The sequence below is a fragment of the Somniosus microcephalus genome, chromosome 25 (assembly GCF_052327205.1).
Source record: "Somniosus microcephalus isolate GS21.2 chromosome 25, FLI_Smic_1.0, whole genome shotgun sequence".
NCBI lineage: Eukaryota > Metazoa > Chordata > Chondrichthyes > Squaliformes > Somniosidae > Somniosus > Somniosus microcephalus.
In genome coordinates, this window is record NC_141011.1 from 58,513,442 (window position 1) to 58,535,824 (window position 22,383).

Below are 22,383 nucleotides of genomic sequence, written 5' to 3' on the forward strand. Positions count from 1 at the left end.
GTGGCCGGAAACATAAAGACACCGTTCACAACAACACACTGGATCCTTCCACACAACACATGCAGACTGCCTTTTATAGTGCAGGAGGAGTGCCCTTTAATTTGCGCTCCCCAGGGTGTGTTGCGTTCCATTTTACAAACGCTCTGGACGCCAGCTGCACAATGGGGCGGTCCGACTGAAGTTTGGATTCGGGGCGGCCAAAGGGCGTTGCACGAGGATGTGACGTCATTTTCTGCGCGCGCATCCGGGCGGCCGCTAAACTTTGCGCCGGCGCTAACGGGCAACTTAATTTGGGGCGGGGCGCAAACTGCGCTGCACCCGGGCGCTACACGCATAGCGCCCGAAAATCACTTCTCTTAAGGCGCTAACTGCTGGCGCAAGCAACTGAAAATCCAGCCCATAGCACCTTAAAAACTATTGGCTTCAGATTATGTTTCTTTAATCTGCATTGCACAAGGTTTATTTCTGTGCAACATTTGGTGTCATTGCTCACTGTTTATATAGAAAACAGATTTGGGTGTCATACCCAATAAGAATTTTCCCACTGATTTACCCAGAAAGGGTATTACAAATGTTCTGCTCAAACAGTGATAACTACATAATGGAATATTTGTCTGAGAAATTTTAAAGTGTTACAATACCCGTGATGTAGTGCAGAAAAACCATTCACTGGAAAATATGAATCAAGGTTATTTCAGTTAACCATTTACACTTCCCCTCTGCTCAGTTGGACCAAAGCTTATGCAGAAAATTAGCCAACAAGTCTCATGAATCAGTATTAAGGAAGTTGAGTTTGTCCTTGTTGGAAAAGGAGATTCTGAGGTAACCCAATAGTAGTCACAGAATGCCATAGGCGATTAAAGTTGATCCACACAGGTTCTGCATATTAACAAAGATTTCAAAAAGTACAAAGCGTAATTAAAAATTAGAAGTAAATAGGCTTAATGGGCCAAATAGACATTTCTCATTTCATGCCTTCTCATGTCCTTAATACATGATCCATTCATGTGTCTGCGATAGAAAAGTAAATTAACAAGCTGAATGTCTTTTTCTTTTCTCATTTTATGCTCATAATTAAGCATTAAAGGCTATTTGCTTAAAAGCCTCTGTAAACATCATTAATTATCTGAAATGTGTCATTACTCAGCGGCAGCGGCAGGAGCGGCAGGAGCGGCGGACCTGCGAGAGAGCAGCGGCTGTGGGAGAAAATAAAGGTTGGTGATTTTCAGGCCGAGTCGAGCAGCGGCAGCAGCGGAAGCGGCAGCCGAATTCGAGAGTGACGTCACAGTACAGAAAGTGACGCTGGCGCAGGGGAAGAAGCTGATTGGTGAGTAGTGGGTGAGTGCTTTTTTTTCTTCAATTTTAAGTTTATTTCTTTTAAGGTAGTTCATAGTTAAGGTAGTTTGGGAGAGCGAGAATCCGAGAGTTTAAATTTGAGGTAAGAGTTTTTTAATTAAAAGAATGGCGGGGTCCTTAGTCCCGTGCGATGCACAGCCTGCAGCATGTGGGAATTCCTAAACGCTTCTTGCAGTCAGGATGACCACATGTGCAGCAAGTGCCAACAGTTTGGCCAACCTGAGATCCGGTTTTCGGAGCTCGAGCGTCAGCTGGAGGCACTGCGGTGAATCCGCGAGGCTGAGAGTTACGTGGATAGCACGTTTTTAGACGTGGTCACCCCGCAGCTTAAGAAAGTGCAGTCAGAGAGAGAATGGGAGACCACCAGTCAGAAGAAGGGGGGCAGGCAGGTAGTCGGGAAAGCCCCAGAGTGCACCTCACTTAACAACCATTTTTCTGTGTTGGAAAACAGTGAAAGTGACGGTTCCTCTGGGGAGTGCAGCCAGAGCCAAGTTCACGGCACTGTGGGTGGCTCAGCTGCACAAGGGGGGAGGAGTAAGAGTGGAAGGGCAATAGTGGTAGGAGACTCAATAGTGAGGGGTGCAGACAGGCGTTTCTGCGGCCACAGACGTGACTCCAGGATGGTATGTTGCCTCCCTGATGTCAGGGTCCAGGATGTCACTGAACGGCTGCAGGGCATTCTGAAGGGGGAGGGTGAACAGTCAGAGGTCGTGGTTCACATTGGTACCAACGACATGGGTAGAAAGAGGGATGAGGTCCTGCAACAAGAATTTAGGGAGCTCGGTAGCAGATTAAAAAGCAGGACCTCAAAGGTTGTAATCTCTGGATTACTCCCGGTGCCACGTGCTAGTGAGTATAGGAATAGGAGGATAGAGCAGATGAATGCATGGCTAAAGAGTTGGTGCAGGAGGGAGGGCTTTAGTTTCCTGGATCACTGGGTCTGTTTCTGAGGAAGGCGGGACTTGTACAAGTCGGACGGTTTGCACCTGAACCGGAACGGGATCAACATCCTTGCGGGAAGGTTTGCTAGTGCTATTGGGGGGGGGTTAAACTAACTTGGCAGGGGGATGGGATACGGAGTGGAGCTGTAATAGGGGGTGATGCACAGCCAAATATAGAGGAAAAAACAAGTCAGTCTGGAAGGCAGAGCAAATATGTAACAGCACAAGGGAGTATGGCAAGGCTGGATGGCATTTATTTTAATGCAAGGAGTCTTACGAGTAAGGCAGATAAATTGAAGGTGTTGATGAACACATGGGAATATGATATTGTTGCTATCACAGAGACATGGTTGAGGGAGGGGCAGGACTGGCAGCTCAATATTCCAGGGTATAGAATCTTCAGGCGAGACAGAGGGGGCTGTAAAAGAGGAGAGGGTCTCGCAATATTAATCAAGGAGTCAATTACTGCAGTAAGGAGGGACGATATCTTCGCAGGTTCCTCTAATGAGGCCATATGGGTAGAACTTAAAAACAAAAAAAGGGCAAGCACTTTGCTGGGAATGTACTATAGGCCCCCAAACAGTCAGGGGGAGATAGAAAAACAGATATGTAGGCAAATCTCAGAGAAGTGTAGAAATAATAGGGTAATAATAGTAGGGGATTTCAACTTCCCCAATATTAACTAGGATAGTCAAGAGTGTGAAAGGCTTAGAGGGTGCGGAATTCTAAAGTGCATCCAGGAGAGCTTTTTGAGCCAGCATGTAGAAAGTCCTACAAGAGAGGGGGCGGTACTGGACCTAATTCTAGGGAATGTAGCCGGGCAAGTGGTAGAAGTGTCAGTAGGAGAGCATTTTGGTGACAGTGACCATAATTCAGTGAAATTTAAGGTAGTCATGGAAAAGGACAAAGATGGAATGGAAACAAAGGTTCTAAATTGGGGGAAGGCCGATTTTAATATGATAAGGCAGGATCTGGCCAAAGTGGACTGGGAGCAGCTACTTGTAGGAAAATCCACATCAGAGCAGTGGGAGTCATTCAGAAAGGAAATAGAGAGAGTACAACGCCAACATGTTCCCGTAAAGGTCAAGGGTGGGACCAACAAGTCCAGGGAACCCTGGATGTCAAGGGATATACAAGAATGGATTAGGAAAAAAAGGGAGGCTTTTGGCAGATACAAAGGACTAAAAACAGTGGAAGCCCTAGAGGAGTATAGAAAGTGCAGGGGGGTACTTAAAAAATAAATTAGGAGAGCAAAGAGGGGGCATGAGAAAAACACTGGCGGGCAAAATAAAGGAAAATCCCAAGCTGTTTTATAAGTATATTAAGGGCAGGAGGATAACCAGGGAAAGAGTAGGGCCCATTAGGGACCAAAGTGGAAACCTGTGTGTAGAGCCGGAAGATGTAGGTGAGGTTTTAAATTAATATTTTGCATCTGTGTTCACTATGGAAAAGGACGATGTAGGCATAGAAATCAGGCAGGGGGATTGTGATATACTTGAACAAATTAGCATTGAGAGGGAGGAGGTACTAGTGGTTTTAATGGGCTTAAAAGTGGATAAATCCCCAGGCCCAGACAAGATGTATCCCAGGCTGTTGTGTGAGGCAAAGGAGGAGGTTGCAGGGGCTCTGACACAAATTTTCAGAACCTCTCTGGCCACAGGGGAGGTGCCAGAGGACTGGAGGACAGCTAACGTAGTACCATTATTCAAGAAGGGTAGTAGGGATAAACCAGGGAATTACAGGCCAGTGAGCCTAACATCAGTGGTAGGGAAATTATTGAAAAAATTCTGAGGGATAGAATTAGTCTCCACTTGGAGAGGCAAGGATTAATCAAGGATAGTCAGCATGGCTTTGTCAGGGGGAAATCATGTCTAACCAATTTGATTGAATTTTTCGAGGGGGTGACTAGGTGTGTGGATGAGGGTAGTGCAGTTGATGTAGTCTAAATGGACTTCAGTAAGGCTTTTGACAAAGTCCCGCATGGGAGACTGGTCAAGAAGGTAAGAGCCCATGGGATCCAGGGCAATTTGGCACATTGGATCCAAAATTGGCTTAGTGGCAGGAGGCAGAGGGTGATGGTCGAAGGTTGTTTTTCTGACTGGAAGCCTGTGTTCAGTGGTGTACCGCAGGGATCGGTGCTGGGTCCCTTGCTGCTGTAGTGTATATTAATGATTTCCATATGAATGTAGGAGGTATGATCAGTAAGTTCGCAGATGACACGAAAATTGGTGGAGTGGTAAGTAGCAAGGAGGGAAGCCTCAGGCTACAGGACAATATAGATGGGTTTGTCAGATGGGCAGAACAGTGGCAAATGGAATTTAACCCTGAAAAGTGTGAGGTGATGCATTTTGGGAGGACTAACAAGGCAAGGGAATACACAATGAATGGTAGGACCCTAGGAAGGACAGAGGATCAGAGGGACCTTGGTGTGCATGTACATAGATCCCTGAAGGCAGCAGGACAGGTAGATAAGGTGGTGAAAAAGGCATATGGGACACTTGCCGTCATTAGCCGAGGCGTCGAATATAAGAGCAGGGAGGTTATGATGGAGCTGTACAAAACGCTAGTTAGGCCACAGCTGGAATACTGTGTGCAGTTCTGGTCACCACACTATAGGAAGGATGTGATTGCATTGGAGAGGGTGCAGAGGAGATTCACCAGGATGTTACCTGGGCTGGAGCGTTTCAGCTATGAAGAGAGACTGGACAGGCTGGGGTTGTTTTCCTTAGAGCAGAGAAGGCTGAGGGGGGACCTGATTGAGGTATATAAAATTATGAGGGGCATAGATAGGGTAGATAGAAAGGAACTATTCCCCTTAGTAGAGGGGTCAATAACCAGGGGGCATAGTTTCAAGGTAAGGAGCAGGAGGTTTAGAGGGGATTTTAGGAAAAACTTTTTCACCCAGAGGATGGTTGGAATGTTGAACTCACTGCCTGAAAGGGTGGTAGAGGCAGGAACCCTCACAACATTCAGGAAGCATTTTGATGAGCCCTTAAAACGCCATAGCATAAAAAGCTACGGACCAAATGCTGGAAAATGGGATTAGAATAGATAGGGCTTGATGGCCGGCGCAGACACGATGGGCCGAAGGGCCTCTTTCTGTGCTGTATAACTCTATGGCCTAGAAATTCAGTGCCCTTAGCGCCGATTTTGCGGCGCTAGAGGGCCTAGCGCTGCAATTGGCGCCGGCGCCGAAATTGCCTGGGGCCCTTCCGCCACGGTAGACCGGTAGCGCTGCGCCGGCACCGATGACGTCATCGGTGTGCGCAGCGTCCCGGTTGCCATGCCGACGGGCCCCAGCGCCGAAATTCAGTTGCGGCCGCCTCGCCCGTGGCAGCCGCAACTAAGACTCTGGCAACAGAGTCTTACATGACTTTGCGCCGGCGCATTAAAGGCACCGCGGCGGCCAGCCGCTTTCCCGCCGGCCGCCTGGCCGCAGCTCCCTCCCCGGACTTCCCCCCCCACCCCCCGGAACAGAAGCAAGCCCGGCACTTGTCCGAGGTGCCGGGCTCATTTTTAAAAAGATTTTCGCGGGCCGCGGCCGGGTGCAGGCAGCTCCTCCTTAAGGGAAGGAGGAGGCCTGCACTTCCCGAACCTGCCGCACCGCAGCGGGCGCCGCAGCGCCGGAATAGCGCCGATATTCAGCGCGTAGCGCCAGTTTTCAGGCGCAAACAGCTCTCAGCAGCGCCGGCAGCCGTTTGGGCGCAGAATTGGTGAATTTTGGGCCCGACCAGCGCGACTTAGCTCCGGCACTAACTTCCGGCGCTAAAGCCCTGGCTGCGCCAAAACTCAATTTCTAGGCCTATGACTCTATGACTCTGTAAGTGGTTCACATTTACAAACATGATTAAGCCAAACTTGTATTAAAGATTGCAGAAGCTAAAGACTGCAGTGGGAATCTGAGATTGGAGAATCTACTACAGTTGGCTAAGATGGAGAAGCACTTTTATTTCTGCCACTTGCGTGAATGGCTGTGAAAAATGAAGCCTTTTCCTCTAGTTTTAGCTTGGTATTGGTGCCTTTAATTCAATCGCAAAACACCGAGAATTTCCTCAGGGGTTCTCCTGATCGACGGGCGTAACTTTAGCGAAACCCCACACAGATGCATAAACGTCTACTGCAGCCAATCAGGAGAAGCCTCGAGGAAATTCCCAGCAAAAGAATTGGAAACTGATTGCATCAGAATCGTGTCCCCAGCCTAAATTGGTACAAATGTTGGGAGCACAGTTCGGTTTGGCCTTTGAGCAGAAAGCCTGTTGGAGGGCAAATCTACACAGTTTAAACAAAAATATACCATGTGATTTGTTCAGTTATGTGCATGAATGGCAGCTGCTCTTGAATTTAGCTGACAGTTGCTCAAATCCAAGAACAACAACAACAACTTGCATTTACACAGTGCCTTTAACATAGTAAAACATCCCAAGGCACTTCACAGGAGCGTTATCAAACAAAATCTGACACCGAGCCACATAACGAGACATTTAGACAAATGCTTGGCAAAGAGGTAGATTTTAAGGAACGTCTTAAAGGTGGAAAAAGAGGGAGAGAGGCGGAAAGGTTTAGGAAGGGAATTCCAGAGCTTAGGGCCCTGGCAGCTGAAGGCACGACCACCAATGGTGGAGTGATGGAAATCGGCGATGCTCAAGAGTCCAGAATTGGAGGAGCGCAGAGATCTCGGAGGGTTGTGGGACTGGAGCAGGTTACAGAGATATGGAGGGGCGAGGCCATGGAAGGATTAGAAAACAAGGATGAGAATTTTAAAATCAAGGTGTCCTGGCAATTGTTTTGCAGAGTGTTTAATTAGCCCTAGTTGATCAAATCAGAGAGTGTCATCAGTCTGGAACTGCAGAGAGAACTGTCAGCTCAGTGGGATCCTGAAATTGGTTCCGGTTATAATAGGAAAAGAACCATAGTATAAAAAATATTAATTATAAAATGATGGTTAGCAGGGAAATTGCAAGCCATTTATTATTTTTCCTATTTTGAAAAGCTAATATAGTCTCTATCTATCAATATATAACTTATTTATTTTCTTTATTCATTTAGTGTTCAATAAATTAATTTGCAGTTGAAACCTGTAACAAGATTTGTTTTTTGTGTTGCTTCTGAAGATGAGAATGCTGTGGAGGCGTGGGATAGAACTAATAGCTCAAAGAAATCTGAGTAAAGGTTTTCTGTTCATTACCCTGGGCACACTATCGAAAGCTTACTTAGAGCTAATTAATACATTGTCAAGGCTGTAGAGAGCTAAGACTAATTTACGCGGGTAGTCTACAATACTTAGAATCATCATAGAATCATAGAACGGTTACAGCACAGAAGGAGGCCATTCGGCCCGTCGAGCCCGTGCCGGCTCCATGCAAGAACACTTCAGCTAGTCCCACTCCCCTGCCCTTTCCCCGTAGCCCTGCAAATTTCATTTCCTTCAGGTACTTATCTGTCGTGTATTGATTGCGAGTTTGACACCAGTCAATACGGTAATGTAATGTGCATTGCATTATGGGAATTACCCGGGAAAACGGCAGTCGGCCATTTTACACAATAAAGAGAACATCGTAGTTATGAGCCTGTCTGCCTGATTTTATGCTTTAATGCGTTCATACAACATTGGCGACGAGGATAACGAAAGGAGTCATTTTAAATAGGTAGTTGCCCAAGTTTTAGTTAGCTAGGATGGAGAAGACTGGCATTCAAAATTTTGCTTGCTTCACCGAGCCTGCCATGTTGGGTCCAAGATGGACGAGGTGGTTAACGTCTTTTGAGCTTTATGCCGACGGCAAAGGACTCATTATCGACGATACCTCTACAGCTGCCACAAAGCAGAGGAGAAGAGCTCTACTTCTACACCTAGCAGGACCAGATGTCCAGGATATCTTTTCGACTCTACCGGACACAGGAGAGCCAGCAGACTACACGGCGGTGGTTAGTGCTTTGAATCACTACTTCGTGCCCCAGGTCAACGCAGCATTTGTTAGACAGACTTTTCATAAGTTGTCCCAGAAGACAGGTGAGACTGTGCAACAATTTGCTACTCGCTTGCGGCAGGCTGCTAAAGGCTGTGCTTTTGGGGGGAATGCGGATAATCAAATAAGAGACGCTATCCTGAGTAGGTACACGTCAGCCTATGTGCGGAGGAAATTGCTAGAGGAAGGGCAAGGTCTAACGCTCGCCCGCACTTTACAATTGGCCTCACAATGTGAAAACGTCGAGGAGCAGATGTCAGCCATGTCATGTACAGAGAAGGCGGAGACAGATACTGTTCATCGTGTTACACAGAAAAGAGGGTATCATGCGAAAAGCTCGACAGAGAAACCAAAGGGAAATGGCGATAGGAACGAAAGGAAATGTTACAGATGTGGACACACAGACCACATGGGCAGAGATCCGAAATGCCCAGCACGCAGACAGACGTGTCATAACTGCAAGGGAAAGGATCATTTCTCCAAAGTATGCCGCACAAAGGGTACAAAGAAACACAGTGTGAACAATGTAGAGGAATAAAATGACTTTGCATTTGCTGTTACTGGAAATAACGTGACAGAGAGACTTACCTTTTGTGTGGGGGGAGTAAACCTGAGAATGTTAATTGATTCGGGTGCAACTAGTAATGTGGTAGATGAGAATACATGGGAAGGATTAAAGTCAGAACACATTAAGTGTCAGTCACATGTCCCTAAGACAGAGAGAAAGTTATTCTCTTATGCTTCTAGCCGACCACTGTCAGTTAAAGGTGTATTCACATGTGGGGTTACAATAGGTAAGAGAACTGAGCAGGCGGAGTTCATTGTGGTTAAAGGCCATGGAGAGCCGTTGCTTGGAAGGGAGACAGCCATGAAACTGGGAGTTTTAAAAGTAGGCGCAGATGTCTCAGCTGTGGTAGATGTAAGACAGCTACTAGAACAGCGGTATCCAAAGGTGTTCCAGGGAGTAGGAAGGCTGAACACAAAACAGATCAGTTTGTATATCGACCCACAAGTGAAGGCTGTGGCCCAGCCACTCAGGCGTATACCGTTCAACTTAAGGGGGGCAGTAGAGACCAAAATAAAACAATTGAGGGACATGGACATTATCGAACCTGTAACTGGTCCCACCCCATGGGTAAATCCTGTGGTTATTGTACCAAAAGCGGATAAGGATGTAAGGTTATGCCTAGACATGAGACAAGCAAACCAGGCAATAGTGAGGGAACGATATCCAATCCCCACCATTGATGAGATACTCCAAGGTATGAACGGCTCGACGGTGTTTAGTAAGCTAGACCTGAAATGGGGTTATCACCAGCTAGAACTGACCCCTGAGTCACGAGAAATCACAACGTTTGCAGTACATAACGGAGTATACAGGTACAAGAGGCTGATATTCGGTGTATCTTCAGCTAGTGAGCAATATCAGCACGAGATAGCTAATGCCTTAGCAGGAATAGAGGGTGTTGAAAACATCTCAGACGACATTATCGTGCATGCACACAACCAGGAAACGCACGACAGACGCCTGCACGCTGTCATGACCAGACTAATGGAAAGCGGACTGACACTAAACTCAGAGAAGTGCCAATTCAACATGGACCAATTGATTTTCATGGGAATCCTGTTGTCTGAAAAGGGCATCGGACCAACAGCAGAGAGAGTGCAAGCGATGGCAGAAGCTCGGGAACCAAAGAATGCTACAGAAGTGAGGAGTTTCTTGGGACTCGTTGGGTACAGTAGCAGATTCATCCCGCAGTTTGCAACGCTATCAGAGCCACTGCGACGCCTGACGAGAAAAGACACACCACTTAAATTTGGATCACAACAGAGGCAGTCATTCAGTGCACTCAAGGAAGAGTTGGCCAGAGCCGGCACTTTAGCATATTTTGATAAGGACGCACCAACCAGGGTGATAACAGATGCCAGTCCTGTAGGTTTAGGTGCAGTACTAGTTCAGGACCAACAGGGACAAGAGGTGCCAATATGCTATGTAAGTCGTAGTTTAACAGACTGTGAGAGGAAATACTCTCAAACAGAGAGAGAGGCCTTAGCTCTTGTATGGGCTTGTGAGAGGCTGCATCCATATGTGTATGGCCAAAAATTTAACTTGGTAACTGACCATAAGCCGTTACAAGTGATATACAGCCCACACTCTAAACCCTGTGCCCGTATAGAGAGATGGGTACTTAGATTACAGCTGTACGATTTTAAGGTGATACACATTCCAGGCAAGCAAAACATTGCAGACCCACTGTCACGATTGCTGGGGGAGACAGCAAAACAGGAGAGACATTCTCATGGCTCAGATGAATACGTGAGATTTGTAGTTGTGAGTGCGACACCAAAAGCACTCACTACTAGAGAGGTGGAGGAAGCCTCTGCTACCGACCCAGAGCTGATTGAGGTACGGAAGGCAATCACAAATGGACATTTTGAGAACTGTAAAGCTTATGCAGCAATTGCAAGTGAGCTGTGCGTAGTGGGGTACCTAGTTCTTCGGGGAACATGCATCGTGCTACCCACAGTGTTACACGCACGAGCCCTGGTGTTAGCACATGAAGGACACTTGGGAATAGTTGGAACAAAGCAACATCTCAGAACCAAAGTTTGGTGGCCTGGCATGGACAAGGCAGCTGAAAAACACTGTAAAGCGTGCCACGGCTGTCAGATAGTAGCCAGACCCGACCCACCTGAACCGTTGAGACCAACACCATTACCGGAGGGCCCCTGGCAGGATGTAGCTATAGACTTACTGGGACCCTTGCCATCCAACCACTCCATTCTTGTGGTAGTTGATTATTATAGTCGCTACAATGAATATGACATCATGACCTCCACAACAACAGAGAAGGTTATTGATAGTTTAGAGTCAATCTTCAGCCATCATGGTTTGCCAATCACCTGCAAATCTGATAATGGTCCCCAATTCAGATCTGAATTATTCAAAGAATACTGTGAAAACAACGGGATCAAACACCTGAAAACTACAGCAAAATGGGCTCAGGCTAACGGAGAAGTCGAGCGCCAGAATGCATCGCTGATGAAGAGAATCAGAATTGCTCAGTCAGAAGGACTAGATTGGAAACGTGAACTTAGAAAATATTTGACTGTGTACAGGAGCATTGACCATGCCACGACAGGAAAGAGCCCGGCAGAGCTGCTCTTTAAACGGAAAATGAGAGGAAAGCTGCCAGACATCACAGAGTCGTGCGCAGACATGGAAGTACGTGACCGGGACGCAGAACAAAAAGGCAAGTCCAAACTGTACGCAGATGAACAGCGGAGAACACAATACTCAGAGGTGGAAGTTGGCGACATGGTGCTAGTATGGTAGGACAAAGTGGACAAGTTCACCACTCCTTTTAATGCCACATCCCACAAAGTTTTGAGTAAAACAGGGAGTCAAGTAGTAGTAGAATCTCCAGACAGAGCACGCTACTCGAGAAACACTACGTTTGTGAAGAAATACAGAACCAATGGACCAAAGGAGACACTCCATGAGCAGGAGGAAACACAAGGGACTGAGGACAGTATAGTAGACCCTGACACACATGCCACACAGGCAATACCCATTGACACCAACATGTCTGACATACCCAATACAGCCAGACCTCAAAGGGTTAAAAGAAAACCCCAAAGACTGTCTGATTATGTCACAACATAAACTGTGCGAGAACTGCATGGGTGATGTTAAATGTTTAAACTTGGGAATTATTTAGTTGTGTGGTAAGACACAAGTTTGTAAAAAGTTTATAAACCAAATAAGTTATGCAGTGTTATTGTAAGCAACTGTTTGTAAACTGCAAGTTTGTTTCCAAGGAAAAGGGGGATGTCGTGTATTGATTACGAGTTTGACACCAGTCAATACGGTAATGTAATGTGCATTGCATTATGGGAATTACCCGGGAAAACGGCAGTCGACCATTTTACACAATAAAGAGAACATCGTAGTTTTGAGCCTGTCTGCCTGATTCTATGCTTTAATGCGTTCATACAACATTATCCAACTCCCTTTTGAAAGCCACGATTGATTCTGCCTCCACCATCCTTTCAGGCAGCGCATTCCAGATCCTAACCACTCGCTGTGTAAAAAAGTTTTTCCTCATGTCGCCTTTGGTTCTTTTGCCAATCACCTTGAATCTGTGTCCTCTGGTTCTCGACCCTTCCACCATTGGGAACAGTTTCTCTCTATCTACTCTGTCCAGACCCCTCATGATTTTGAATACCTCTATCAAATCTCCTCTCAACCTTCTCTGCTCTAAGGAGAACAACCCCAGCTTCTCTAGTCTATCCACTGAGGTCCCTCATCCCTCGAATCATTCTCGTGAATCTTTTCTGCACCCTCTCTAAGGCCTTCACATCCTTCCTAAAGTGTGGTGCCCAGAATTGGATACAATACTTCAGTTGAGGCCGAACCAGTGTTTTATAAAGGTTCATCATAACTTCCTTGCTTTTGTACTCTATGGGCTGGATTTTGTCATTGGGGGCTGGAAAGCTGCAATAGAAACAGAAAATGCTGGAAATACTCAGCAGGTCAGGCAGCATCTGTGGAGAGAGAAACAGAGTTAACGTTTCCGGTTGATGGCCTTTCATCAGAAAGGTCATCGTTCTGACAAAAGGTCGTTGATCTGAAACATTAACTCTCTTTCTCTCTCCACAAAATGCTGCCTGACCTGCTGAGTATTTCCAGCATTTCCTGTTTTTATTACTAAAAGTAGCGACACAGGTTAGCAAGGCCATTAAAAAAAGCAAACCAAGCACTAGGATTTATTTCTAGAGGGATAGAATTGAAAAGTAGGGAGGTTATGCTAAACCTGTATCGAACCTTCGTTAGACCACACTTAGAGTATTGCGTACAGTTCTGGTCACCATATTATAAGAAGAATATAGAGGCACTGGAGAGGGTGCAAAAAAGATTTACAAGGATGATACCAGAAATGCGAGGGTATACATATCAGGAAAGGATGAACAGACTGGGTCTCTTTTCTCTTGAAAAGGGAAGGTTGAGGGGTGACCTAATAGAGGTTTTTAAAATTATGAAAGGTTTTGATAGAGTGGATACAGAGTGAATGTTTCCACTTGTGGGGAAGAGCAAAACTAAAGGCCATCAATATAAGATAGTCACCAAGAAATCCAATCGGGAATTCAGAAGAAACTTCTTTCCCCAGGGAGTGGTGAGAATGTGGAACTCGCTACCACAGGGAGTGGTTGAGGCGAATAGTATCGATGCATTTAAGGGGAGGCTAGATAAGCACATGAGGGAGAAGGGAATAGAGGGTTATGCTGATGGAGTTAGATGAGGAAAGGCGGGTATTATGTCCGTGTATGATTGAGACACGGACTGCAGGAGTTGATTATAACAAGTCTTTACTGAATGGAGACAACCTGGAAACTGAAACTACAGAAGCCTGCTAGGGCCTTTTAGACAGGGGTGGTCACTGTCGGTACTGCAGTCTGAGACCAGTTATTCCCTTAAAGGTACATACACAACAATTCCTCCCCTTTTAGATAAACAGTACATAACATTCATTTAACAACTAAATAATAACTAATTACAATTACGGTTGCTAGATACATTGGTTGAAGTTAAGCAATTATAAGTTCAGTCTTTGAGGAGGCTTCCTGATTCTGTCTGGATAACGCCTCTTTGGGATATCAGGATCTTCTGGCAAGGTTGAGTCGGGATCAATGTCGTTGTTTGGTTCGTCTGCTTCCAATATCACCGATTCTGCGGTAGATGCAATTGGTACTTCGGTTTCATCGCCAGGTGTATCAGATCGTGGTGTGGAGTTGACGCTTTCCAGTGACTCAAGAATCTGGTCAGCATGGCGTCTTACAATGCTCTCTCCAACATCCACGGTATACATTAGAGGTCCTTGCCGCGTACAGATCGTTCCTGGCTGCCATTTCTCTGTGCGGTAGTCCCGGGCCAAAACTGGTTGACCTATCTTAAAACTCCTGGTCGGCCTTTCATTCATATTCTGAAACTGCCTGTTCTCCACATCTCTTCTGACGTTCGGCTTAACCAAATCCAAGCGGCATCGTAGTCTTCGATTGAAGAACATCATGGCTGGAGTTTGGTTGGTAACCGCATGTGTCGCATTCCGGTAGGCAAACAAGAAGTCATCCACCTTGTGTTGTAGGGGTATATCTTCATTACACATTGCCTTGATAGCCTTCTTGAATGTTTGAACAAACCTCTCGGCCAATCCATCAGTGGTTGGATGATATGGGGCGGATGTGTAATGCTTAACACCATTGTTCTTTAAGAACCTCCGGAACTCTTCAGACACAAACTGTGGTCCATTGTCAGAGCAAATCTGTTCAGGCAGCCCATTCCTGGCGAATATGGTTCATAAGACTGTGATAGTTTTTTCTGTGGTGGTTGAGGACATTTTTATTACCTCTGGCCACTTTGAATGTGCATCCACCGCAATTAAAAACATCGAGTCCATAAAGGGACCAGCAAAATCAATGTGCACCCTTTGCCATGGAGATGAGGGCCACTCCCATGGATGTAGAGGGGCTTGTGGTGGGGCGTTTTGGACCTTCTGGCATCCTGTACAGCTCTTGGTCATCTCTTCGATTTCTCTATCGATTCCTGGCCACCACACAAACGCTCTGGCTAAGTTCTTCATTTTTACCCCTCCCAGATGACCCTCATGAAGCTCATTGAGCACTCTATCCTTCAATTTGGGTGGAATTACTACTCTGGATCCACACATCAAGGTTCCTCTGCACACTGACAGCTGTTCTCTTCTCGGCGAGAATGCTGGCAGCAGTGGTTCGCCATGTGCTGGCCATCCCTTCACCATTAAATCATAGGCCCAGGAGAGTGTCGGATCATTTCGTGTTTCCTTTTCTATGTTTGCATTCGTCACAGGGAGACATTCGACTATAGTCGAGTGGAATAACTCCACTGGATCCACTGCCAGTTCTTCTTCCACCGTCGGCAACGGTAGGCGCGACAATCCATCAGCATTCCCATGCTGTTTAGTTCCTTTGTACTCGATGTCATATTGGTGTGCCCCTAGGAAAAGGGACCATCTCTGCAGCCGTTGTGCTGTCATTATCGGTACGCCCTTCTGAGGGTTGAAAATGGAGACGAGAGGTTGATGATCAGTTAGTAGAGTAAATTTCTGACCGTGCAGGTAGTGATTGAACTTCTTCACCCCCCACACCAGGCTGAGGGCCTCTCTGTCAATCTGGGCATAGTTACGCTCGGCTGAAGTTAACGAGCGTAACGCAAAAGCTATCGGCCTCTCTGAACCATCAAGGAATTTATGTGACAGTACCGCCCCAATACCGTAGGGAGACGCATCACACGCCAGTCTTATCGGTAGTGATGGGTTGTAGTGAGCCAATACTTCTCTTGAAGTGATTAGGTCCTTACTCTTCTGAAAGGCCCGCTTACATTCATCGCTCCATTTCCATGCTACTCCCGTTCGCAGTAGGGCATTCAGTGGATGCAGAATTGTGGACAAATTCGGCAAAAACTTATGGTAGTAATTCACCAATCCGAGGAATGACCTCAGTTGCGACACATTTTCAGGCACTGGAGCCTTAACTACCGCTTCAATTTTGTCAGGGGACTTATGCAACCCCTCTTCATCAATCACGTGGCCACAATACGATATCTGTTTCATAAAAAACTCGCACTTAGGGCGATTGGCTCGTAGCCCATGTTCACGTAGTCTAGTGAGCACCTTCTCTAGGTTGGCAAGGTGTTCACTCTCATCTTCACCTGTCACTAGGATGTCGTCCAAGTAACACTGAGTCCCCGGAATCCCTTGCAGGACTTGTTCCATCGCTCTTTGCCATATCGCCGGAGCTGATGCTACTCCGAATACCTGTCGATTATACTGGTAAAGACCTTTGTGAGTGTTTATCGTGAGGTACTTCCTAGAGGATTCTTCAACCTCCATCTGCAAATATGCTTGTGCTAGGTCAATTTTTGTAAAACGCTTCCCTCCAGATAGTGAGGCGAAGATATCTTCTATTCTTGGAAGAGGATATTGTACTGTGTGAAGGACTGGGTTCACCGTCACCTTGAAGTCCCCACAGATGCGAACCTTCCTTGGCTCCTCAGACTTATTGTTTAACATTTTCTTCATGACAGGAACGATGGGTGTCGCCCACTCGCTCCAGTCTACCTTAGATAACACGCCTGCATTCTCCAGGTTCTCCAGCTCTGCCTCGATGGCTGGGCGAATTGCATATGGTACCGGTCTTGCTTTGAAAAACTTGGGAATTGCATTCTCCTCTATTTTTGTCGAGGTGGTTACGCCTTTAAGAGTGCCCAGTTCTTGTTGAAATACCTCCTTGGTGTCAGCTAAGATTGTTGACAATCGTCCAGGAGTGACGTCGTCATCCTTTTTACCAGCCACCGTCAGTGCCTGAATGGAGTGCCAGTCTGCTGGGGGGGGTTTAAACTAACTTGGCAGGGGGATGGGGTACAGAGTGGAGCTATAGTAGGGGGTGATTTACAGCCAAATACAGAGGGAAAAACAAGTCAGCTGGGAAGGCAAAGCAAATATGTGAAGGCAAAAGAGAATATGGCAGGGCTGGAAGGCATTTATTTTAATGCAAGGAGTCTTGCAAATAAGGTGGATGAACTGAAGTTGTTGTTGAACACATGGGAGTACGATATTGTTGCTATCACGGAGACATGGTTGAGGGAGGGTCAGGACTGGCAGCTCAATATTCCGGGGTATAGAATCTTCAGGCGAGACAGAGGGGGGTGTAAAAGGGGAGGGGGTGTTGCAATATTAATTAAGGAGTCAATTACTGCTGTAAGGAGGGATGATATATTAGTGGGTTCCTCTAATGAGGCCATATGGGTAGAACTTAAAAACAAAAAGGGGGCAAGCACTTTGCTGGGAGTGTACTATAGGCCCCCAAACAGTCAGGGGGAGATAGAGGAACAGATATGTAGGCAAATCTCAGAAAAGTGCGAAAATAATAGGGTAATAATAGTGGGGGATTTCAACTTCCCCAATATAAATTGGGATAGTCAGAGTGTGAAAGGCTTAGAGGGTGCAGAATTCTTAAAGTGCATCCAGGAGAGCTTTTTGAGCCAACATGTAGAAAGTCCTACAAGAGAGGGGGCGGTACTGGACCTAATTCTGGGGAATGTAGCCGGGCAAGTGGTGGAAGTGTCGGTAGGAGAGCATTTTGGCGACAGTGACCACAATTCGGTGAGATTTAAGGTGGTCATGGAAAAAGACAAAGACGGCCCGGAAATAAGGGTTCTAAATTGGGGGAAGGCCGATTTTAATATGATAAGGCAGGATCTGGCCAAATTGGACTGGGAGCAGCTACTTATAGGAAAATCCGCATCAAAACAGTGGGAGACTTTCAGAAGGGAAATAGAGAGAGTGCAACGCCAACATGTTCCTGTAAAGGTCAAGGGTGGGACCAACAAGCAAAGGGAACCTTGGATGACAAGGGATATACAAAAATGCATTAGAAATAAAAGGGGGGCTTTTGGCAGTTACAAAAGGCTAAAGACAGAAGAAGCCCTAGAGGAGTATAAAAAATGCAGGGGCATACTTAAAAAAGAAATTAGGAGGGCGAGGAGGGGCCATGAAATAACACTGGCGAGCAAAATAAAGGAAAATCCTAAGATGTTTTATAAGTATATTAAGGGCAAGAGGATAACCAGGGAAAGGGTAGGGCCCATTAGGGACCAAAGGGGCAATCTGTGTGTAGAGCCAGATGATGTAGGCGGGGTTTTAAATGAATTTTTTGCATCTGTGTTCACTATGGAGAAAGACGATGCAGACATAGAAATCGGGCAAGGGGACTGTGACATACTTGAACATATTAGCATCGAGAGGGAGGAGGTGCTAGCGGTTTTAGCAGGCCAAAAAGTGGATAAATCCCCAGGCCCAGACGAGATGTATCCCAGGCTGCTGTGGGAGGCAAAGGAGGAGATTGCAGGGGCTCTGACACAAATTTTCAGAACCTCTCTGGCCACAGGGGATGTACCAGAGGACTGGAGAACAGCTAACGTAGTACCATTATTCAAGAAGGGTAGCAGGGATAAACCAGGGAATTACAGGCCAGTGAGCCTAACATCTGTGGTAGGGAAATTATTGGAAAAAATTCTGAGGGACAAAATTAGTCTCCACTTGGAGAGGCAAGGATTAATCGGGGATAGTCAGCATGGCTTTGTCAAGGGTAAATCATGTCTGACAAATCTGATTGAATTTTTCGAGGGGGTGACTAGGGGGGTGGATGAGGGAAATGCTGTGGATGTGGTTTACATGGACTTCAGTAAAGCTTTTGACAAAGTCCCGCATAGGAGACTGGTCAAGAAGGTAAGAGCCCATGGGATCCAGGGTGCCTCGGCGCGTTGGATCATAAACTGGCTGAGTGGCAGGAGGCAGAGGGTGATGGTCGAAGGTTGCTTTTGTGACTGGAAGCCTGTGTCCAGTGGGGTACCTCAGGGATCGGTGCTGGGTCCCTTGTTGTTTGTGATCTACATAAATGATTTGGATGAGAATGTAAAAGGTATGATCAGTAAGTTCGCAGATGACACGAAAATTGGTGGGGTGGTAAATTGTGAGGAGGAAAGCCTCAGGCTACAGGACGATATAAACGGGTTGGTCAGATGGGCGGAAAAGTGGCAAATGGAATTTAACCCTGAAAAGTGCGAGGTGATGCATTTTGGACGGACAAATAAGGCAAGGGAATACACAATGAGTGGTAGGACCCTAGGAAGTACAGAGGGTCAGAGGGACCTTGGTGTACATGTACATAGATCCCTGAAGGCAGCGGAACAGGTAGATAAGGTGGTTAAAAAGGCATATGGGATACTTGCCTTCATTAGCCGAGGCATAGAATATAAGAGCAGGGAGGTTATGATGGAGCTGTACAAAATGCTGGTGAGGCCACAGCTGGAGTACTGTGTGCAGTTCTGGTCGCCTCACTATAGGAAGGATGTGATTGCTTTGGAGAGGGTGCAGAGAAGATTCACCAGGATGTTACCTGGGATGGAGCGCCTCAGCTATGAAGAGAGGCTGGACAGGCTGGGGTTGTTTTCCTTGGAGCAAAGAAGGCTGAGGGGGGACCTGATTGAAGTGTACAAAATGATGAGGGGCATAGATAGGGTAGACAAAGAGGAACTTTTCCCCTTAGTAGGGGGGTCAATAACAAGGGGGCATAGATTCAGGGTAAGGGGCAGGAGATTTAGAGGGGATTTGAGGAGGAACTTTTTCACCCAGAGGGTGGTTGGAATGTGGAACTCAATGCCTGAAAGGGTGGTAGAGGCAGGAACCCTCACAACATTCAAGAAGCATTTGGATGAGCACTTGAAATGCCATTGCATACAAGGCTATGGACCAAATGCTGGAAAATGGGATTAGACTGGACAGGGATGGATGGGCGGCGCAGACACGATGGGCCGAAGGGCCTCTTTCTGTGCTGTAAAACTCTATGACTCTATGACTCTATGACTCTAAACTTATCTTTCTGATCCATTCACGTCCCAATAACGGTGGTCCACCATCTTGCAGAATGTAGATACAATTTCCGTATTTTCTTGCCGTTGTATTCGACAGGCACCCTTATTTTTCCTCTGGGGTATACTTTTTGCCCCGTATACGTTCTCAAGACAATGGATGTCTCTCTCAAGTGTATGTGTGAGAATAGCCGCTCGTAGTCTCGTCGATTCATGACGGTTAGAGCTGATCCTGTATCCAATTCCATTTTGACTTGGGACCCTGCTATCGTGAGGGTGACCCAAATGATTCGGTGATCCTCTTTTGCGATTACGTTGTGAAGTTTGAGACAGCTTAGTCTCTTGTTCCCGGATTCACTATCGCTCATCTGGTCTTCGGAACTACTGTCCGTCATCTTTTGTACTTTCCTGTACGGTTCCTTAGTAGCCTTTTTGTTGTCGTTGGTCTTCTTCCCAGACCTGCAAACTCGTGCAATGTGTCCCATCTTTCCGCATTGCCTGCATATTTTGTCCTTGGACCAGCAGTCCTCCCGGTCATGGTTTGTTCTGCCGCAGCGATAACATTTTGCAAATCCCCGTGTCATTTCGTGGGTGCCGTATTCCTATGGCTTTTGTTGTATTTCCGCAGCTCCCCATGCTGCTGCTTCGTACGATACTGCCATGCTGAAAGCCTTATCTAGCGTCAGCTCTTTCTCTGAGAGTAACCTCTTCTGGGTTCCTTCACTCAGGAGTCCACAGACAAATTTGTCCCGTAAGGTATCTGCCAGTCCTGCTACGAACTGGCAGTGCTTTGATAGCTTGCGTAGTTCCGTAAGGTAACCTGCATTGCTCTCATTTTTATGCTGATTTCTCCTGTGGAATTTAAATCTTTCTGCTATCAGCAGCGGTGTAGGATTTAGGTGTTCCTGTAGGATAGCAACAATTTCGTTAAAACTCTTCGCCTTCGGTTTGGCTGGAGTAATCAGGTCCCGCAATAGGCCGTACGTTCTTGCGCCCACTAAATTTAACAATACCGATGCCTTTTTCTCATCGGCTATTTCGTTTGCCTCGCAATATACCTCGACTCTTTCCACATACGTGGTCCAGTCTTCTATTGCATTATCGAAGGCAGTGATATCGCCAGTCTTTGGCATCTTGAAAATCTAAGATGGCGCCTCCCGCGCTTTGCCTTCGTCCCCGATGGATCAAAATGGCGCCTCCCGCGCTTTTCCTTCTTTCCCGCCGAGTTAAGATGGCACCTCCCGCGCTTTCCCGCCGCTGCCGCTGCTGCCAACGCTGTTGCTGGCAATTATATTTATTTTACTATCCTGTAATGGTGACACCCTATGGTCTTCGCGCCTCCCCGATCGCTGCTGCCAACGCCGCTCTCCACGGTATTTTTATTTTTCTATCGCGCTTCAATATTTGCTCCGTTAATTGAAGAACCGTTCCTGTCATGGAGCGGACCCTCTGGGACACTTCCCTCCCTCTTAGGTCCGAACGCTGCCCGGCTGCGAAGCACCGGCCGCGCCCTGTGTGCTCCACCCTCTCTCTCTCTCTTTGCTTCCCGACTCGCTGCCCGGCCCCGTTGCAGAGCCACCCGATCGAGCTCTAGCCCGCCGCAGCCCAGGAAGGATCAGTGCACTACCTGCCACCAGCCCGATTAGCTGGGAAACCACAGACTGGAGAACCAAGCCTGGCTCTCGACAGTCTCTCCTGCACTTTTCAATTCGATGATTTGGAGGGCGGTTGCCCACGGTCGACGCCCGTTTCTCGAGTTTCTTTGGATTATTTTTTTTTTCTTTCTTCTGGCTTTGACCTTCAATAACGTCGTCTGAGGTGCTGCCGAGTTGCAGGTAAGTTCGTTTCTTACTCGTCGCCAGTATTATGTCTGTGTATAATTGAGACACGGACTGCAGGAGTTGATTATAACAAGTCTTTACTGAATGGAGACAACCTGGAAACTGAAACTACAGAAGCCTGCTAGGGCCTTGTATACAGGGGTGGTCACTGCCGGTACTGCAGTCTGAGACCAGTTATTCCCTTAAAGGTACATACACAACAGCGGGAGGTGGCTCGAGTGGAACAGAAACGCTGGCATGGACTGGTTGGGTCGAATGGCCTGTTTCTGTGCTGTATATCCTATGTAATTCTATGAATAAAGAAAATACAGATTGAGTCAAAAACATGTGGATTGGATTGAGGGGAATTGGATGAGAAGCATGATTTGTTGTGGGCAATGGTTTATACAGTGGCCACCTACAATAGGATAAAATGGTACTATGGAATCCCTCATTGGACTTATTACACTTGATAAAAAGCTTGGCAGGTCCATTCGCATTCTATGCTAAAGGAATACACATGAATTGTAAATTCTTATTTTTCTCCAGGTGATCTATCAGAATTGGTCCTTCGGCTCAGCTAACAATTCTTAGCACAACTGATGCAATTTCTGTCCACTATGTCTTTGGAACAGCCCTGTCTGTGTAGAGCATTTGTACAACACTGCGCGGAATTCCATTGCTCAGCTAGATCTTCTGTAGCAAACTGGAATGCTTGTGACGTAATCCTTCCTCCCCAAGATAACAGTGGGTTTCGTCTGTGTCTTGGTAACATTAATGAATTCCCCTTCTTTAGCTTGATACTGGAAAAAATATTGCATATTGAAAGGAAATTG